The 22,523-nt window shown below is 36.4% G+C and overlaps 1 pseudogene across 1 annotated transcript; it reads right to left on the bottom strand.

Moving 5' to 3' along the window:
* Positions 1 to 322: 322 nt before the first annotated feature.
* Positions 323 to 2,910, bottom strand: LOC309861455 (hippocampus abundant transcript 1 protein pseudogene; annotated as a pseudogene). Its single transcript has one exon. The product of its transcript is annotated as a hippocampus abundant transcript 1 protein pseudogene (transcript).
* Positions 2,911 to 22,523: the final 19,613 nt, after the last annotated feature.

Genomic DNA, 22,523 nt, shown 5'->3' with positions numbered 1-22,523 from the left:
CAGATAAATCTGACAAATCAGTGAAGTCACAAATTAAACACGGTCTTGTTGATTATATAGCCATTGTGCAGGTTAATATATCTCTTATTAACCTTATCTATAAGTCTTAATATATCAAGACTTAGGAACACTGTTTTTACAATGATTACTTACGAGTAGTTTTTTAATACTATATATTTATTTTTTTTCTTTAAAAAATCATTAAAATATTTAATTTTATTAACAGAATATTTACATTTCTTTTAAGACCTTATTTAACCATAGTGAATGTTCCAAGTTTAAAAAGCATTGAGCAATAACTACACACAAGATGAAAACAGTGTAAACTATACAATACTTTATGTACAATTTTTACAAAGTAACACTTTTTAAATAATATAACTGGACACAAAAATATACACTTTAGAGAAATTCACATCAGTAATTGTATAAAGCTCTCTTCTAGAGTCCTGAAAATTTAGGACAAACATTAGCTCTGTAAATAAAGTGTTACTGTGACTGTCCTGAAAGGCCACTATATATATTTATGTACATATAGATATCACATTGACATTTTCAAGGCTACCAGCTTTACTATATAATTTTTAGATTATGTATTCAAGTGTTGAGGTTCTTGTGATTATGCAAACATTAAAAGAATAGTGGTATAAGTAGCTGGGGAACAAACCCGAGCCAGCGTTTAGATTTACAGACTCTACCCCAATTTAAATTCTAAATGGCTGATATTTTCTCATTTCAAAAACAGTGGTGAATGTTTAAAATAAAATTACTACAAACAAGCTTGAAACATGATTCAGATTTAGTACAATTTTCTTAAAGTTTTTTTTTTTAATGCAAACAATTCATTTACCATTTCTTTACTTTAGTGCATCTGCATTAAGGCTTTGAATTATTTGACCCAAGATTTTACAATGTTAAAAACGAACAGGTCCATAACCATACTACCTACTCTGTCTCGCTGTGAGTCAGCATAGAGTTAAAGCTCAACACCTGAAGGAAATGGTAGCAGAGACGTTGCTAGTATCTAAGAAGGTACGTATATAGTTTTTAATTAAAGGATGTATAATAAAACAAAAGCTAGTGGCAAGAAATTGGTGCTAATAAACAAAAGGTTTCTTTTCAAAAGAAATTGTAACATCTTTGGAAAACTGTCCGGTTCTGGTTCTTTCTTTAGTTTCCACGGAGTTCATGCAGATACATTTCTTAAGACAACCTTAAAGTACATTGTAGATGGAAATGGAATGTACATCCAGAACTACAGGTGAAAACTAAGACCTGGGTGTGATAGAAAAGTCTTCCTGATTTTGGTCATCACACATTTGTGTCCTGGAGTAAAGGTTCTTTGGCCTCTCCTGGCGCTTGTGTACTATGAGGATGGCTGTGACCGCCACAGTGCTTTCTCCAACTGCTGGACCGTAAGCTTAAATTGGTATGTTCTGGAATAAACAAGGCAACAAGCAGAGCCAGCAGTACTGAACAGGCTCCAAAGAGGAGGGGGGGGGGCCAGGGATGATCGAATTCTGTTCGAAATGGTGCTGTGGGCTTGTGTTTGTTCCCAAGTCTGTTCCTGTCATTGGCAATTCTTTAAGTTCCACATGGAATATGTAGAAAATGAATCCATAAAGAGCTGGTCCCAGACCATTGCACAGTCCTCGAATTCCTGTTATCATTCCTTGAACAACACCTTGTTGATCAGCATCGGCAGTTCGTGAAACAAGGGCACTGACCGCTGGAAAGGTAATGCTAGACATGGCCGCCACCGCCCCAGCAGCCCACATCATCCAAGGTTCTGAACCAAAGCCATACCATGCCAGCTGTAATATTTGAAATCCCAGACCCAATAAAATGGTGTTCTTATTTCCAATTGACCGCATAAGTAAACTCAAGACTATGGTCTGTGCAATAATGGAAAGAATGCCAAGGACTGCTATAAATGCTGCAACACTTTCCGGTGAAAACTTCATTATCTGTCTGAGGTATAAAAAGAAGCTGGAGTATTGGCCTGCCTCTGGTAGGTAGGAGAGGAACACCGTGATGCAGATCAGCAGCACTATGGAATCCTGGCCCACGTTTTTTAAGGACGCAAAAGGGTCGGCCTGTTCCCAGGAAATGGGTGCCCCCCATGACGCTGGCCGCATCTTCTCGGGCAAAGACTCTGGCACAGCAACAAGGATAAAACAAATATCCAGCAATGCTATGGCTGTAGCCAGGACCACCACCAAGCTGTCCCCATACACACGGCCGAGGTAAGCTCCGATTGCGGGGCTGGTTACCAGACTTGCAGTAAATGTTGCTGAAACCAGCCCATAAAGCCATACTTCTTTCATGTTCTTGGGTTATATCTGCCACATATGCAAATACCACGGAGAAAGTCACTGCAAAAACCCCAGAAACAGAGATAACAGCAAAATACCACCATGGGCTGATCTTCATTGAAGGAATTGGGGCACATGTGAAAAATACTGGTAGCAGCAAGAAGGATTTCCGACCCCAAACATCAGAAAGAGCACCAATAAGTGGGGCACTGAGGAATGACAACAACCCCTTTACTCCTTGAATTAAGCCATTCATCAGAAATGTATGTTTGGGAAAGGTTTCATGTAATACCACCAAGGTGGGTGCTGTCAATAATCCCCAAGCAAAAAACTCCAAAAAGATGACGATAACCGCATGGTAGACACTAGGAGAACCTATTCCTTGAGGCGTGCCTCCGTCCTTAATGATGATCTTCTTAGCCAGCATGATACTGCGGTTCGCAGCCCGTTTCTTCTTCTTCCCCTGGGTCATTTTACCAGCCTCGATTCCTGGCGCTGCTGCAGCCACTCCCGGGACGGCCGGCCCCAGCGGCGAGTGCCGTCCCGCCACTACTGCCGGGCCGAGCCGCCCGGGGCGCCCGCTGCCATCTTGAGGGCCCGGCCTGCCCAATACTATATATTTAGATATAGTTATTATTTTGAGCTAATGCAGGGTCATAATTAATATCTGAGGTTTGAACTTCACTGATACCTGTTTTCTTAATATCTTTTCCACCATTTATTAACCATGTGTTTGACCTTGAGGAGTCCCCTTCCCAATCTGCCGGTTCTTAGTTTCTTTATCTGTGAAATATAGATGATAATTTATGGTAACTAATGTTGCCTAAATAGTTAAACAATATAATATAGTTTAAATGATTTATAATGTGCCTGGCACACATTAAGTAGTATATAAAATGTGGTTACTATTATTTTTGTATATTTAATGAAATTGTTATTGACTCAACTTTCATCCTTACAAAATTTACTTATGTAAATAGTCTACAAGTACTTATAAATAACATGTAGCCAACATTATTTTTCCTCTCTTTACAGATGATAAAAGGTGCCAATTGCTATTGCTGGTCCATATATTTTTTTCCCAGTTATAAAAGCCTACTGATAAAAAGTGAGATTAAGGGGCATCTGGGTGGCTCAGTGGGTTAAGCCTTTGCCTTTGGCTCAGGTCATGATCTCGGTGTCCTGGGAACGAGCCCTGCACAGGGCTCTCTGCTCAGGAGGGAGCCTATTTCCCTTCTTTTCTCTCTGCCTGCCTCTCTGCCTACTTGTGATCTCTGTCTGTCAAATAAATAAATAAAATCTTTAGAAAAAAGTGAGATTAATTTTCTTACTATACAAGTTAAAATTAGACAATATATATCAACTTGGAAACTACTCTGAGTCCATCATTTTGGTGGATTATATTTGCTGCCATGTCAATTATAGGTGGCAGGCACCAGATGGTTCCTTAGTCATCTGACAGAATTAATGAACCTGCTCGGTGGCCTCACTTACTTCTACTGATGTTTTAGATTCCATGGAAAGAATTCAATTGAATGATATCCTTTAAAGTACCAACAACATGTTTCAAAGCAAAGGTTCCTAAACAGTGATTCATGAGTCAGTCTGCCTCTTAATCAATCATTATTTAGAGCTAAGAAAGAATCACTTTTACAGTTTAATGTCATCTTCAAGGTCATCCTTTGACATAAGAACTATTAATAATTATGAAAGTAGCAGTAAAATTATTTATAATAAAATAATAGTTAATTCTGTGTGCTTACTGTACTCCAAGAATTGTACTGATTTCCTTTATTTGTTTGTTTGTTTATTTATTTATTCCTCAAGGGAAAAAAATATGAAATAGACATACTCTCACCTGTTAGATGGAGAAACTGAGGCTAAAAAGTGATGTGATTTCTTCAAGGTCACAGAGAAATTAACTGAACTGGGTTAGAAAAATTCATTTCTTATGAAGTCCCGTTTACTGAGCTTCCTTTGTGTGCCAAGCTTTGTATTTGGCTCTGAGAATAGAAAGCTAAATAAGAGGAAGCCCCTGACCCTCAAGGAGTAGCTTTCATGTCATCTTCAACAGAACCAGGCAGAATGAGCCAAATGAGGAATTCAAGCCAGAGCAGCATCAGTACATTTTTTGGAAGATGAAGGGTTTGCTCATGACTATAATTTGTAGTATCTAGTGGCTTGTGCGTTGAATATTTGATCAGCCTCTATTCTTAATAGCAGTAGTGTTTAGTTGTATCCCACAAATACAACCATACCTGACTAATGATACATGGTCAGTAAAGAGATGCTGAATGATAGAATGAGAGAATAATCTCCTCTACATTGAGCCTGTGCTAAGGAGGTTCCCGGACCCTCAAGGCCGAAACTCTTTCATCCATTGGCTAGGGTTTCAAGAGTAACCTAATGCTGTTTCTTCCATAATCGCTTTAATATGTTCTTGGCCTTTCCTCTCACAGTCATGTCTGCTTGATGATTGATCTATGGGATCCTCTGTATATTTAAAATTTTTTCTCAGCAGGTCTTTTTGACCCCATTCTCTGTGTTTTATATGAAAAACCTATTCCTTGTTTCCACAGTTATCGAGTCCCTGCTTTTTCAAGGCTCATGGTAAACCCTGCTAAGAATGACAGACATGGGTTGAAAAGCTCACTGGTCTCATAATCTCTCTTTCATTCTCCTTTTTTTCCCCCAAGTAAGCTCTATGCCCAGCGTAGGGCTTGAACTCAGGATCCTGAGATCAGGAGTTACATGCACTACTGACTCTCTTTCTAATGAGAAAGAGAGATATATGCTGGGAAGGAAAAAATTCAGGCTTGTTGTGTAGGAAAATATAATAAAACAAATTGATCAAGACAATCTAGAAACAGTATCCATTAGAAGATTCATTATTCAAAGCTTGCATTGTCTTTAAAAACATAACACATTTCATTGTGCTTGTAAAAGTTAAGAACATTAAGATGGTCATGGGAAAGGTATCTATGAAGATACCTCTTCTGGGCCACTTCAGATGCCAAATACAAAAAGATCTCTATTTTTAATGTAAATTGGTAAAAATGGGGCATTGATTGTCACAGCCTTCAATTCATGAATGGGACCTGTTGATGCCAAATAATATTGCTGCTAATGATCATGATAGTGGCAAAGATAATGATGGTGATAGGCTGGTTATATCCTAAATTTACTCAACAAATATTTATTGAAAATGTACTGTGTGTTAGATACAGTAATAAATTTGACTTTTAGTCTCTTGGTCCTCACTAGCTTAATAGCCTAGCAGAGCACAAAACTATTGACAAGTAATAATTAATCTGGAGAATGAATGATAGCATCTCTAAGGAGGAAGCAGCAGATACCTGAAGCAATATTAAAAGTCAAACTGAAAACATTTCTTGTGGAAGAAATAGTGTGTATGAAGCCTTTTGACTGGAAGGAAATAGGTGAGGCTGCATAATGGAGAAAAATGACTAAGAATGCCCTTAAGTCCTAAAAACAACAATAGCACCCAAAATAATTTATATAAATATTTTATTCATTTCTATATGGCAAGTTCCCTTTTTTTTCTGATAATTTTTGTGACCTTAATAAGGATTATCAAATGGCATCACTCTGACTAATGATGTCTCACAAGTTAACACTGAAATTCAATTTTGAAAAAATTCTCTATCTTACTTTTAATGGGCTTCTGGATATTGAGATTCTGTGACTATAATTTATTCCAATGTTATTATAATCTGAAAGAAAATAGTGATAATAATTTAGATAATGAACTCTGAACTTCAAAATATATAGGATATGATTTAAATATCTGATAAAAAGACATAACTTCTTACAGTATTTCTATATTCATTTAAGTGATGTATACCTTTTCAGGATGCTTTTCTACAAAATTAGTTTTACTCTAGCTCTACACTCAGATTTTATATGACAAGCAACTCTATTAGACTATCAAGCTTTCAACTAGAACAGCATTGAAAAAATCTGAACAGAATGCAAAATGGAGAAAACCATCTTTGTGACAGCTAAAACATAGGGTTTTCACAAGAACATTTTTGGTATTGATTCTTGAAAGCAAAAATCATTTCCACAATGGGGAGATCCTATTGGTTATAGCACTTAACATCTTTCTTTTCTTCTCATTGCTGGAGTCTATCAGAGTAGTTTAATAGGAGAAGAAAAGATCTCAAAGAAAAAAATTAAAGAAAACTGAAATTGCTTGAACTCGTTAAACATGTGTGTGTGTGTGTGTTTTAAATGATGTTCAATGGCGTTAGAGGCTTTTTTTTTTCTCATTTAATCTCAAATCACTACATAAAGCATTTGACATTTGCATACTGTCTTCCCCTCAAAGAGATATTTTAAGTTGTTATAAGAAAAAGGCAAGTGTGTGTGGGTATTCTAAAAACAGAGGCCTTTTAAAAATCACTAATAATGTTATAAAACTGTAGTACAATAATATGCAGTGGAAGTCAGGCTGACTTGGAGGAAATATTTTTAGAACACTGACTGGGAAGAAGAGATATTTAAATGGAGGAGAGGTGACTCTGGATAGAAAGGAGAGATTTGGGTGAATACCTATGTGCTGAGCGAAGTCAATCAGAGAAAGACAATTATCAGACGGTTACACTCATACGTAGAATACCAGAAACAGGGCATAGCACTACTGGAGAAGGAAAACTGGGAAGTTACCAGAGAGGGAGAAAACGAGGAGAGACTCTTAACTATAGGAAATAAGCAGCAAGCATTGCTACAGTGGAGGTGGGTGGGGGAACAGGGTAGTCGGGTGATGGGCATTAAGGAGGGCGCATGATGTGATGAGCACTGGATGTTAAATACAACAGATGAATTATCGAACAGGAAAAAAAATGAAAGTATTCTTGTATATTTTTATGATGCACAAATGCAAAAAGCCAAAAAGGAAAGATTTGGTACGGGGAGAAAGAAGATGGTGATACCAAAGAAATAAAAAATCTCTTGTTATCCCAAAACTGGAGAAGATTTAGCATACCATCTTTGGATTTTGAGAAATAACTGAAAGCATATGAAAGTTGATCACTGTAGGCCCAGAGAATTCAGGAGAGGAGCTGAGGGTGCTGCGAGCATAGATACACTTTCCACTTGATGAAAAAATGGGGCTACTATGTGTAAGGCAACAAAAGCAAGATGGCAGTGGCAGGAGGTTAGGGACATTGCGCCGTGTAAAGAGAGAAAGTAGAATTACCTGGAGTGCCATTATCAACTTCAAAGTTAATATACAATTGTGTTAATTGAATGATGGCTGTTGTTTGTTATACACACACGTATGACAGATGGTACCTCTGTGGGTAAGACAGGAAGTTACAATTTATAATGACGAACACTGGAATCATCAGAGTGAAAGCCTCACTTTATGTTTTGTCCTTCCTGTAAGCTATAGAAACAAAAGCTACTTTCAGTCTCCCAGAAGGAATAGCATGTGACTTGGAGTAAAATAGATCAAGGTAAAAAATCTCACATCTACATCCTACTTCTGCAAATCATAAAACCTCTCAGTTTCCTCATTTCTACTGTGGAAATATGTATCTTCATACAAACCGGTTAATGAGGTCAAGAATAGAAAAGAGCTAAGGAGAATATCACGCATATTAAATGTCAACTGTATCTTTCTTTCCCTTTGTATTCTATTTCATTCCCACTGCCTCATTTAGAATCTCATCTCTTTACCTTTAGATTACAGCAAGTTACCATCTACTGGTTATCTCTCTGAACAATTTTGTGACTCTTCATCACCAGCATGTACAAAATCAAATCTCATTCTCAGTTGGTTAAGCTACAATGACTTGCTCAGGGAGTCAGACTACTCTGTATAGTTTGTAAAGCCTTATTTAAACTTGTTTCCTACATTCCCCCCCCCTCAAAATTTTTTTCCAGTTGTTAACTCACATGAATCCCAACCGTCTCTTCTCTGTTATCCACATTGTCTTTACCATCTCTTCTGTTGGCTCCCCATAATTTCACATTTTCAAAACTTTTTGAGGGTCAATTCAAGGTCTAGCTATTCAGTGAAACTGTACTGTATATCTAGGCTCAAATGACTTCCTCCAATTTTGATCTCTTATTACGTTTATACCCCAAACTATAAACTAGTTTTCCACATTTTAAAAATTTGGGTTAGCTTATCCTCACAAATAAATTTTAATTTCCTAGAAACATGAACTTTAATTTTTTTAATCCGTAGAGCCTACCAGAATTCTGAGTGCATGATCATCAATTCAATAAATACCGATGGGTTATATCTGAAGGTTTCTGACAGCTTTCTTAATTTTAAAACTGGATTGCCCTTGAAAGGCTGTTCAGCAGTACGTTCTGATTAAAATAGTCTGTTCATTTACAACAAGGGGAGGTTTCCAGCTCATAGATTTTATTACCGGTTATTTAGACAACGCAAACACTGTAACAGGGAGCATCTTGTAAACAAAATTTGCCTTGACCATTGGGCATAACCAACTTTAACTGCTACTTTCAATCTCCCCTAAAGGCTCAGAGAGGATCTGAAATGTGAAGTATTTAGCAGGGAGATGGACCAAAAATCCAGTTAGAACAGAAAATGACTTGAGTTAAAAACAGAGAAACACAGAAACCACGCTAGCTATAGAAGTTATCTGTCTTATGTCCATTCACACTTTCCATTCAGTCATATTTTTGTGCCACACATTTTATATTCTCACCCTTTTCAATATTCACATATCTAAATATAACTTGCTACAAATCTTGTCTTAAAAGAGAGGTTTAGAAATTTTAGTTTTCCATTGATTCAATCCATTTCTAGTCTTATCATTTGGATAACTCTAAGCCTGCCCACATCCTTCCTTTGTCCTGTCATCTGATTTAATCATCACTTATAATGATAATAAAATAATAATTTATGGATTGAGAGTAAAGAAATTTTAAAAAGAATGACAAGAGCCAGGAGAATTCACAAAGTGGAAAGGTCTCCAAGGGTGAGCCAGGCAGTCATCCATGACTAAAGACATAAGCTGCCTTTTCCCCTCTTTTCCAAATTAGAGGAAACAGCAAAAAGAGGTGGGCTGATGGAGCTATGACTGGACAAATTACAGATGCTACTCTGCACATTTAAAAGGAGATATGCCAGATAGATCTTGTGGATCACCTAAAATTTTAGAATAACAGAATTATAGAGTCAGTATCAGAAACAATCATGCTGAAACTTTTGAACAATACCACATATGTTACTTAAATTATTTAGGATGTAAGACTTAGTTCCTATAAGATATGGATAACTGTATTTGCCTTTTGGTCTTTATGCCATTTGAGATAAAATATGTGAAAGTAACTTGTGAATTACAATGTGAGTTTTATAAATCAATTTTTAAAAATGAAGTACTCTGATTCCACAAAAGGTTAAACATAGAATTACCATATAACCCATCTTTTCCAGTCCCAGAAATATACACAAAAGAACTGAAAACAGATATTCAAATAAATGTATACACATGTATTCCCAGAAACACATATATTCATAGCCAAAAGGTAGAACAAATGTCCTTTTACAGATGAATAGGTAAACAAACTAAGGAATATTATTCAGCCGTAAAAATGGAATGAAATACTAATGCATATTATAATGTGGATAGCATTATGCTAATGGAAAAAAAAACCAGCAATATGCTAAATAAAAGCACTATGCTAAGTGAAAAAAAGCTAGACACCAAAGATTACATATGCTATGATTCCATTTGTATGAAATATCGAGAACAGGTAAATCCAAAGAGGAAGAAAATGGATTTGTGATTGCCAGGGGCTATTGGAAGATAAGCACTATACCTTGCTTCAAGGGTATGGGCACTCCTTTGTGGATACTAAAATGTTTTAGAACTAGATGGAGAAGTTGTGAATGTATTATTGTGCAATGTTGTGAATGTATTAAATGCCACTTAATTGTGTACTTTAAAAGGATTGATTTTATGTTCTGTGGATTTTACCTCGATTGAAAAGAAAAGAAAAAAATACCACTGGTTGAAATATTCCTATCTTATACAGTTCCTGTTGCAACTGGTGGCATAATCTAGTTTAAGTCCCCTAATTTTTGTTTGTACCCTCACCACTTTTCTCTTCTTGGCCCATATTAATTCCTCTAATACTATAATTAGCAACTCAGAGATCTATCCAACATAAATATCTGCTTTTGTTTTTAAGTATGGCCTTGTTACTTAATTGATTTTAAATAAAAAGTAGTGCACATAAATTTAAAATAAAGATTAAAACTCTCCTGTAGTTTACATTTGGATGCAGTTCATGTTGAGTTTACATATTTTTTGTGAAAAACCTACAAACTTCAGTTTGTATTCAGCATATCCACGGCTTTAAATCCTTGGCAGGGAATAGCTATTTAGCATTAGTCATTTTGCACAGTTTATAACATAATGATTACAAGCCAACCCAAAGGACAGAATACTATATTGCCAGGAATGCAAGTGGGATCATATTTATCTGTAACATGTTCTATTTTAAAAAGTGGCAAAAAAAAAAAAAATAAGCAATAGTCACGAAGGGTCAAAGTTGGCAAAATCTGTTACAGTCCAGCCCCAGCATTACGTTTGGACTATTGAAGCAACTAGTGAATCAACTGTGAGAAATAATCTGAGCTCTCTAACTGGGATACTAAGCAGATGGCAGAACTAAAGATGTGCTGAACTCGCCATAAATAACTGAGACAGGACAAAGTACAAGATGGAAGTGCAAGCTAGTCCCAGCAGTTTGTGGGAGCACGCACAGTTGCCAATATGTTAGCATATGCCTTTAGCATTGTACCTTTACAAATGCACATTGTGAGATATATGGCATTATCCTTGGAAGCTGAGCATTTTAGATGCTATAAAGATAATCCATAAAATGTACCTAAGCCTTATGACATAATAATCTATTGAGAAATGTTATAAAAGGGAAAGCATATAAATGAAATAGACAATTGGAGGGTAGCATAAGGGCTCATAGTCCCTATGAGCAGTAAATTGATAATAGTAATTTGATTATATCATTTCTCATCATTAAAGACAATATTCACTGTCATCGTGAAATCTGTTTCTCTTTCTGTGTGCTGAGACTTCCAACAGAGTGGAACTCGACTGTGCTGGGAGTTTAAAATGTTAAAGGGGGGAAACAAGCCTTTACAATGATCCTGTCGAAACCATACAAGGGTCAGGAACATGGCGCAACAAAGTCACATGGAGTTGTGCTCACAGAACATACGGTCATACAGTCCCGGAGCAGGTTCTTCAGCTTACAGTATTAGCAATGACACCCAAACAAATGCAGCACATTGAGGGCTCCCCGGGGTGAAGGGGATGAGGTGGACCTTAGATCTGCAGTGAAAGAACAAGTTATTGGGAAACTCACGTAGAAATAAATAACGTAGTCAACCTGAGTTTCTACTGTATGCCTCTATTTTCTCAACAGGTATCACAAATAGTAGTGAAGTTTGAATATCAAACTAGACACCAGATATCATCTGCTGGGAATAGCTATTTAGCATTAGTCATTTTGCACAGTTTATAACATAATGATTACAAGCCAACCCAAAGGACAGAATACTATATTGCCAGGAATGCAAGTGGGATCATATTTATCTGTAATGGAGAAACATGTTCTATTTTAAAAAGTGGCAAAAAAAAAATAAGCAATAATGCCACTTAATTGTGTACTTTAAAAGGATTGATTTTATGTTCTGTGGATTTTACCTCGATTGAAAAGAAAAGAAAAAAATACCACTGGTTGAAATATTCCTATCTTATACAGTTCCTGTTGCAACTGGTGGCATAATCTAGTTTAAGTCCCCTAATTTTTGTTTGTACCCTCACCACTTTTCTCTTCTTGGCCCATATTAATTCCTCTAATACTATAATTAGCAACTCAGAGATCTATCCAACATAAATATCTGCTTTTGTTTTTAAGTATGGCCTTGTTACTTAATTGATTTTAAATAAAAAGTAGTCCGATCTAGACTTAGTGCTGGCTTTGGTGCTACAATGCAAGAGCAGGCAATGAAAAGCTATAGGATTCCAGAGGGATAGTATTCAGTGGTTTCTTCTCTTCTGTCAAAATACTTCCTGCATTATAAAAGGGGCAACAGCACTCTAAAGCAATGAGAGAACAAATTTTAACTGAACTCGAGGAATGGATACCACCTTTTCTAACGGATGCTTACCTACACCACCACTGGGATCACCTCCGTCAAGTTTTCTCGCCTTCGTTTCCCTTGAACCTTTATTATTCTTTCTCATTATCACATTATCAGTATTCACATTCCATAATTAAAATGTTGTGTATCTGTAATAACTCAGAAGGAAATGCATTGCTGCACAGCGACTTGAAATTATCCCATTACGTGCTTGCCTAAAATGTTAGTGTTCTAAAGTGATGTGAAATTCTTTAGTATCTGTTGATTTATGAACGGACTCCTGTTTTTTTCTTAAAATAATGTGTCATTTCTACTCTTTTTTGCTGGATATCTACCTTTTCTGTTGATTGTGGACTTTTAAAAGTACTTCCTTCAAGTAACATTTAGTTGGTTTGTTCCTACTTAAGGAATATCTAATAGCTGGCATACATGTTTATTTGATTACCAGCAAGTTCATTAGTGAGCAATTTTGGGGAAGGTATGTTTGATTCCTGTTCTGATTAAAAATATGTAGAGAACATCTGAGGTTTGGTTTGGGGAACTGAGCCAATGCCTGGGTTTAATGAGTGGAAGAATGAGATTTAGCTAAAGATACTTAAGAGTTGTTGCAGAAGATTAGGAATAAAAGTTACTGAAATTTTGAAATACCATCTGGTACCTCATAAAAATACATTTAGGAAATAAATAATGATTCTAAAACAAAACAATGATTCCACAATAATTACAATGAAAATAATCAATTTTAAAATTCTTATTTCTGAATAACGCTAAGCTTTCCAACTTAGGACTTCTTAGGACAATTTAGCACTTTCTGGTTGCTTTTTTTTCCCCTCTCTCTCTCTGTTTTTAGAACCCTTTGGGTTTTGATGCTCCTTAGGAGGAAAATGGTCTTAATTTTAACTCATCTGGGTGTGCTCTTACATATTTCACTGATTGTATAATTATCTATTATATCTCTTAATATGGTTTAGAGAAAGTTTTAAGCCCATATTCTAATGAAACAGCTCTGTGAAAACTATCTGGTTCATACAAAGATTCTTAAGTGGGGTGGAGGGAACAACAATGGAATAATTGGAAATGAGAGGAAGCTTCTAAAAGTGAAAACAGAAAATGGACCAACGATGAAATGTAATTTTGGGTTCATGAAGGCTTAAAGAATAATAGCCTTTATGAGGAATTGATAAAATTAAATTTAGAGGCAAGGAATGTGGAGGTCTATAGAGGAAGACTTATCCTTTCTGTTCAGACTAAAAATGATAGCTCTACTTAAATCTCTTTTGGCACTAGAAAAATCTTGTGAAATTGAGTTTCATATTCCATTGACATGTCAAGATATCTTATTCACCCGAGAAACAGTTTCACCTAAATATATGACTTGTTCTGCACCATCACGGGGCTTAATTTAAGCATAGCACTTCGACTTTCAAGGAGCATCATGCTTGTATCAGCTCCATCAGGGTTACAAGGCAAGTGGAGAATTGAGGCCATCAATTTTAGAGCCATAGAGTTGAAAAGTCTAGTTTTTAGAAAGTGACTTAAAATGTCTTGTATGGACTGTATTTATTGGTTTGGTGCCACAGCATAATGAAATTTATGGAAGAATTACTTTGTCTGAATTTACGACAAAATTGGTACACTTAACTTGTCACTCATTTATAGAAAGATCTCATGTGAGAGTTCAGTATTAGAAAAGACAGAGGTCATTAAAAATCCATCCAAAGGCCACTAATTCTAAGCTCTCCCTTTCGTATAGAAAATTATTTTAAGTAGCGATTGAAGAGAAATAAATATATAAATAGATTTTTAAAAAAACATAAAAGGAGAAGCAAGGCCCTAATGAAAGGTAACATTTTGCTTTCAAAACTAAGCCAGTTTCCTTTTATTAAAACCTCACATGCAATTAAAGGAAACTGAGAGATCCAAACCAGTGATATGGAACCCCAGTGATTCTCAGAAAGTATCACACAAATATACTTTCAGGAATATTTTAATTAATAAGTGAATTCACTTGGGTGACTTCGTCTCTGTTTCAAATATTTAGGTGAGAAAATATAGCTGATTATACTTTGACGATTATAGTGGCCTGGGAAACGTTACTGCACTCTTCAATTTATGGTACTGAAGGGTATGCAGAAGGTAATATGAATAATCAGAAGATAGTATTAAAGGAGAAACTGCTAATGGGCTTTCTGTTGAGGGAAAAATTAAACAGGGCTAAAATATCTTTATAATTGAATGCAAAGCTATCTATTTTCTTTTTTCTCTCTCTCTTTTTTTTTTTTTTTTTTTTTGAGAGGGAAATAAATTTCTTTTTTATTTAGGCCATTGTATTTAGGGGACCTTTTATACAGCAACCTAGCTTATACCCTAATATACTGTCTTTACTTCAGACTTATAGTTGACTTCTACCCAGAATCTGTAGTCTAGGGCTCTCAGACCTAGAATTCATCTTAACCAGGAGAAATCTATTTCTAGAGATTTCTATAAGTACTATACATTATATATACTATATAGTATAGTATGTATAGTATAGTATAGTATATATACTATACAATATACTATATATTTCTATAATATATCAGTGCTATATCAGTACTTCCAATGATTGCCAGTTTGTCTCTCTTGAAGAGATGTCTTTCTCATTACTAATAGCCTGCATGCAGTGGAAAACGATGTCCATCTCGAGAAAGAAGTAAAATTGTTCCTCCAAAATATTAATTCATTTTCCTTATTTGAAGACCACTTGTCAACCATTTATTTTGCCAACAAATATTCTAGGCTCTCACAATAAGAATTATTTTACAAATTTCCTTCCCTATGGGGAAATGTTGCGTATGCAGTTTACCTTCTACTCTATATATGAGTATTTTTATTTCCATGCTGGAACTGTTGGGGTGAGCAAAATGGCAAGGCAATTCTAGCCTACTAACACTCTGGACCATGATTATTAATGTAGTGTTTCTGAACCTGCTTGCTTTCTCTCTCTAAGATTTCTTCTCAAGACCAAAGAAACACGAACCAACAATGTTGACTGAGAAAAATCAATATACAAATAAACACTCTTTTCCCCTCAAGTCTGGTGAAGGTCATTCTGACACTTTTTGAGACATCAACGCATTAATTAGTCAATATAATCCACTCGTGTTTTTGAATATGTGATAACATGTTCAGCAACAAGAAACCTTGTTAGCAATCTTCTCCAACCATCACCTTCAGGGTATCTTTAGTAGTCAACACCATCCTTTTGGACTAGCATTTTGCTGGAAGGTGATAAGGTATAACTGTGACAGTTCTGATAGGTTTTGTGCTCTTAAATTCTTTAAATGCTGCTGGAGGAAATGTAAATCCTTTGTCAAAACCAATACTTGTCAGGTACCCATGTGTTTCAAATAACTGCAACAGAACTATTATTTTAGAGTCTGAAGTGTGAATTGGATTTAGAAGTACTTCCCATTATTTTGAGGCAAAATCCATTACAGTCAAGATATACCTTTAATGCTTTGGTCCAGTTCCATCAAAATGGAATCTTGACCAACACTTTCAATCATTTTTGCCAAAAATTTAGGGTGTTTTGTTTGGTGATTATACCCGTGCTGAAAATAGGTAATTTTTAAAAAGGTATTGGAATTTGAGTGTGAGATAAATCCTCTCTCTACATATTTTTTTCCTCATGCCATATACCAATTGAGAACCTGTTTCACAACATTTGTACTCTGGGACTCAGTCTAATGAAGCAGTTTACACCTGGAATATTGCCAATCAATGTTTCACAGGACAGAGATATTTCAACCCAAAATCTGGCATTTAAAAATATTCTGCTTGGAACTGGCACATACCAAACCTGGTAGCCAAGACTGACTTCAGCAGGGTGGGATATATAACCTTCCCACAGAGAAAAGAACCAGGGAAAAGGAAAATGGATTGTTTAATGCACAATATTTATATCTAGCTTGGTGACAAACTGTTAGAAATTAAAAATCATAATGCCATGTGATATTTTATAATCAATCTTTCTGTAACAGACCTGAGCAATTATCAGTGGTGAAAAGAGAAGTTTATATTTATTTTAAAGTGATGATGCTGGTATAGAAGACCAAAAAAATGCTTGGCTTTGTAATTAGTACCATGTGCCATCTTAGCAAATCCACAGAATATTGCTAAAAAAGTATATTGAGCAATACCATAGTAACAGTTATCTTTATAAAGATGGGGGAAAAACGTACTCTGTATAAATGTATTAGCATCAGGAAGTCTTGAAAATCTTATTTTGACATTGAAAAAACTAAATTATACATCATTGTGACTTATCTTCAGCGAGCCAAATCCCAGAAGCATTGATTTGACAGCTAAACTGGTAGCACTAGATGATATACTCCCCCCCATTATTATTATTTTTTTTTTTACTCAAAAACTCGTATATCCTGTGGGAATCTATCTGAAGTCATTTTGATGATCAATCATCTATACATTACATGAACATAAGTCAATTTTAAATACTTGAAAGTCTTAGAATTAAGACAAAAAAGAGGAAATAAATAACACAGAATTCTAAACATGTGAATTTTCTATGGAAATAGTTTTAATAAGTGATATAATTATCCATAATTAGCCTAATGTTTTGCTTCCAGTGAGGGAAAAAAAAAGCCATATTCTCTGAGCAAGCATAGTGTTCTGGTAATTGGATAGTACTTTTGTGCACTCCCCCTTCCAGATTGATATAACCCAGTGCCATGAACAGCAGGGTGTGGACTAAATTTCAGTATTTCTATCTCAGCTAGACAAGTCTGCTCAGTTTAAAAGCTAGACAAATGTTGGAAACCTGATGATTTAAGCACCTATGACAGTTTAGTTAAAGATAATTTCTTGATGACTGTGACAAGACAACTTGCACAAAGATTTTGCTCCAGAAGCAAGTTTTGGGTACATGTTTTGCTCAAGTGCTTATTTCATATTGTATTCCCATTCTCTGTGATGATTTGGCCTATAGCTAAGCCTCTGGTTTATTCTCCTCTATTTTGTACCCCAACCAGATACTTGCTGTACTTATACCTTCCAAGTCAATACCCACACGTCAATACCCACACGTCCATGCATTGCAAATATTGGCCCTTCTCTTTAACAGTTTCCCATCCTATGTTTCATCTAATACAGCTTCTGAAAACACTGCATAAATTTTCATACTTTCTATGGTAGCTGTGATAACACACCATAGAGATCTCTTGCCACAGGAAGCACTGATGAGTGGCTCTGCTGCTTTTACTACAATGCTTATTATAAAGCCATGCTTCTCATGGGCTGCTCCTGGCATGGGTATGATGGTTAATTCATTCCTGCAAAATCTAGGATTTCTATGACAAATGACTTTGGTTCATGGACTTTCTGTTGGTGTGACCAGATCTTCCTTAGAGGTATGCTGCAGTCTGAGACTGTTCCTACCCTGTGCTACTTCTTTCCTGCTCTCCCTCCCAGGAGTCAGACCATCATGCCTTCTCTGATGCCTTCCCTTCTTCCTTTATATGTGTTTCCCTGATAAATGTCTTACACAAATAATCTCATCTTAGCATCTTTTCTCTGAGGATCTGAACTAACATAAATTTTACTGGCAGTGGTCCAAAGGGGGCAAAAAAAAACACACGTGTGGCAATATTGGTATTTAACAGGATCAATCACTGCCTCACAAGTGAAACAACAACAACAACAAAACGCTATCCTAAGTGGTAGGTAAGATATGGAGAGTCTCTGTTACAAGAAAGTAGGCTAATTGCTAATGATTTCACCACTGGAACTATGTCCCTGTGGAAGGAAATGCCTTTTTAAGTGCAATGATTCAGGCATTTAAAAAATATGAGAATAAGGGGAAGCATCAATGATAAAAAGGCAATAGGCTCCTACATTATATTGATGCCCTGCAGAGGGATAATGAGAAACTGAGGGATGTAAACAAGTAGTTAATGGCTAAATATGAGCTTCAGAGGATCTCTTTGGTAACTTGAAAGGAGACCCGCACCTCCTAGAGTAGAAGAACAGATATAGCACAAACTGAAGATTTGATGATTATAGATGTAAAACTCCCAAGACATTGGAAAATTCCTTCAAGGTCAATCTATTGTCCTAAGATCAAAGGCTTTTTCTGGGGCCCTGAAACATGGGTTGGGGATATCTGGAAGGATGGTATAGATGATGACTCTACAAATAACCCTGAATTGGCAGAACCCATCCTTGATCAGTAAGATCTAGTTGTCCCACTCTGTTCTGAGATACTGCATAGTCTTCTTTTCCCATGAGGCAACAAGTGGAAGGCAGCCCCACTTTTCCAGGTTCTCAAGGTTGATAACTGGAGTTAGAGCCTACCATAATTGGCACAGGTCTGGACACTGAGCTTTTCATTCAGGCGACCCCTCCAAACCCCTGTGCTTCCATTCTTATTTTTTTTTGTGAGAAAGTATTATAGATATCAACCAGCACATTTGTTGTCTACTCATCTATTTTGGCTAGGGGCTCACTGCTCTATTAATCATCTCCACAACTCCCTGTGGGTGAAACTTCCTTGGTTGCCTATTTGACCTTGCCAGTCATTATAGTATTAATGTCCCCTGCCTTCTGGTTTCCTTTCCTTTTTTTTTTTTTAAACCTTGGCCTTCTGGTTTTCAGGCACTGACCCCTAGCTTCTATTATTTTGGGGTAGCATAACCCTATATGTACTTTATAAAGATTTTCCTACACCAACAGCCCTCCTCTATAGAGAAGAGCCACCACCAATGTCTTAGTGGTCTTGTGTTCCTCTCATCAATACATGTTTATGGCGTTGATGAATAGTGTGATCTTTGGGTCCTCCTATGACACATAACCATATGACACATCTTCCTACCTCATATAATATATCCATTCCTACATGCCCATAGCCTCAGCCTCTTTATCCCCTTCTCTACTTATTTCCAAGGAAACTCAGGCATTCCATTTTACTTACTATTTTAGCCATCACTTTCTCTGAGCTTCTTAAAGCAACCCTAGCATTTGCCCATTGCCTTGGGTCCTTACCAATATGTTAAAAATTCAAGTTTGATTCAGGCTGCCATATCAATGAATTCTTGATTTTCTGGTCTTGCATTCTAACGTTCTGATTAAGTACTCTCAAAATCCCAGCGAAGTAGTACATCCTAGCTCTTGGATATATATCCTCCTAATTTTTACATTTCCTTACCGTATTATACCTTTCTTTCCTTAGATTTCCTCCTTCTCTATAGAGGAGGGCTGCTGGTGTAGGAAAATCTTTATAAAGTACATATAGGGTTATGCTACCCCAAAATAACAGAAGCTAGGGGTCAGTGCCTGAAAACCAGAAGGCCAAGGTTTAAAAAAAAAAAAAAGGAAAGGAAACCAGAAGGCAGGGGACATTAATACTATAATGACTGGCAAGGTCAAATAGGCAACCAAGGAAGTTTCACCCACAGGGAGTTGTGGAGATGATTAATAGAGCAGTGATCCCCTAGCCAAAATAGATGAGTAGACAACAAATGTGCTGGTTGATATCTATAATACTTTCTCACAAAAAAAATAAGAATGGAAGCACAGGGGTTTGGAGGGGTCGCCTGAATGAAAAGCTCAGTGTCCAGACCCGTGCCAATTTTTAGGTTTGGAAGACACTAACTAAATAGATGGTCAGTTCCATGAATGCAACATGATAAAGCACTTTAGGCTGTGATTATTCCCCATCATATCACTGTACACTGAAGAGAAGGGAATGCCCATGTATTTGAGGACTATTGGACACAGAGCCTAAGTATGAGCTAATATTAATAACTGAACCCAAAGAATTACCATTGTACTCCTGTGAGAATAAAAGCTTAGGCATGGCAGGAAATAATGGAAGTGTTGATTAAATGTAATGGTTAAGGTCTAACTCATGGTGGGACCACTCTGTCCATGGATCTACTCAGTAGTTTTTTTCCTCAGTCCCTGAACATAAAATTACACTTTACTTGGCAGTTAGAGTAATACTGCATTTTGTTCTTAGATTGTGGGTCAAGAGCTAGAACACTTGAGGAAAACCAAGTTGTAACTTCTTAAAATGCCATCATCCCACCAGGTAAGATATTAAACAATAAACATCACTTTCTCAGAAGTATGTGAAAGATTATTACTACCATTAAAAATGTAAAGGTTAAGAAAAGAGAAAGGACCCAAATAAATAAAATCATGAATGAAAGAGGAGAGATCACAACTAACACCAAAGAAATACAAACAATTTAAGAACATACTATGAGCAACTCTATGCCAAGAATTTTGACAATCTGGAAGAAATGGATGCATTCCTAGAAACATATAAACTACCACAATTGAACCAGGAAGAAATAGAAAGCCTGAACAGACCCATAACCAGTAAGGAGATTGAAACAGTCATTAAAAATCTCTAAAAAAACAAAAGCCCAGGGCCAGACGACTTCCTGGGGGAATTCTACCAAACATTTACAGAAGAATTAATTCCTATTCTCCTGAAACTATTCCAAAAAATAGAAATGGAAGGAAAACTTCCAAACTCATTTTATGAGGCCAGCATCACCTTGATCCCAAAACCAGACAAGGATCCCATCAAAAAAGAGAGCTATAGACCAATATCCTTGATGAACGGATGGAAAAATTCTCACCAAAATACTAGCTAATAGGATTCAACAGTAGTACCTTAAAAGGATTATTCACCACGACCAATTGGGATTTATTCCAGGGCTGCAAGGTTGGTTCAACATCCACAAATCAATCAATGTGATACAACACATCAATAAAAGAAAGAACAAGAACCATATGATACTCTCCATAGATGCTGAAAAAGCATTTGACAAAGTACAGCATCCCTTCCTGATCAAAACTCTTCAGAGTGTAGGGATAGGGGGCACATACCTCAATATCATCAAAGCCATTTATGAAAAACCCACCACAAATATCATTTTCAATGGAGAAAAACTGAAAGCTTTTCCGCTAAGGTCAGGAACACGGCAGGGATGTCCATTATCACCACTGCTATTCAACATAGTACTAGAAGTCCTAGCCTCAGCAATAAGACAACAAAAGGAAATCAAAGGCATCCAAATTGGCAAAGAAGTCAAACTATAACTCTTCGCAGATGATATGATACTATATGTGGAAAACCCGAAAGACTCCACTCCAAAACTGCTAGAACTTGTACAGGAATTCAGTAAAGTGTCAGGATATAAAACCAATGCACAGAAAACAGTTGCATTTCTCTACACCAACAACAAGACAGAAGAAAGAGAAATTAAGGAGTCAATCCCATTTACAATTGCATCCCAAACCATAAGATACCTAGGAATAAACTTAACCAATATACTCAGAAAACTATAAAGTACTCATGAAAGAAATTGAGGAAGACACAAAGAAATGGAAAAATGTTCCATGCTCCTGGATTGGAAGAATAAATATTGTGAAAATGCCTATGCTACCTAAAGCAATCTACACATTTAATGCAATTCCTATCAAAGTACCATCCATCTTTTTCAAAGAAATGGGACAAATAATCCTAAAATTTATATGGAACCAGAAAAGACCTTGAATAGCCAAAGGAATATTGAAAAAGAAAGCCAAAGTTGGTGGCATCACAATTCCGGACTTCAAGCTCTATTACAAAGCTGTCATCATCAAGACAGCATGGTACTGGCACAAAAACAGACACATAGATCAATGGAAAAGAATATAAAACTCAGAAATAGACCCTCAACTCTATGGTCAACTAATTTTCGACAAAGCAGGAAAGAATGTCCCATGGAAAAAAGACAGCCTCTTCAATAAATGGTGTTGGGAAAATTGGACAGCCATGTGCAAAAAAATGAAATTGGACCATTTCCTTACACCACACATGAAAATAGACTCAAAATGGATGAAGGACCTCAATGTGTGAAAGGAATCCATCAAAATCCTTGAGGAGAACACAGGCAGCATCCTCTTCGACCCCAGCTGCAGCAACGTCTTCCTAGGAACATCGCCAAAAGCAAGGGAAGCAAGGGCAAAAATAAACTATT

The sequence above is a fragment of the Mustela nivalis genome, assembly GCF_964662115.1.
Source record: "Mustela nivalis genome assembly, chromosome: 3".
Taxonomy (NCBI): domain Eukaryota; kingdom Metazoa; phylum Chordata; class Mammalia; order Carnivora; family Mustelidae; genus Mustela; species Mustela nivalis.
The sequence above is the reverse complement of the archived record's forward strand: the minus strand, read 5'-3'. Positions and strand labels throughout refer to the sequence as shown.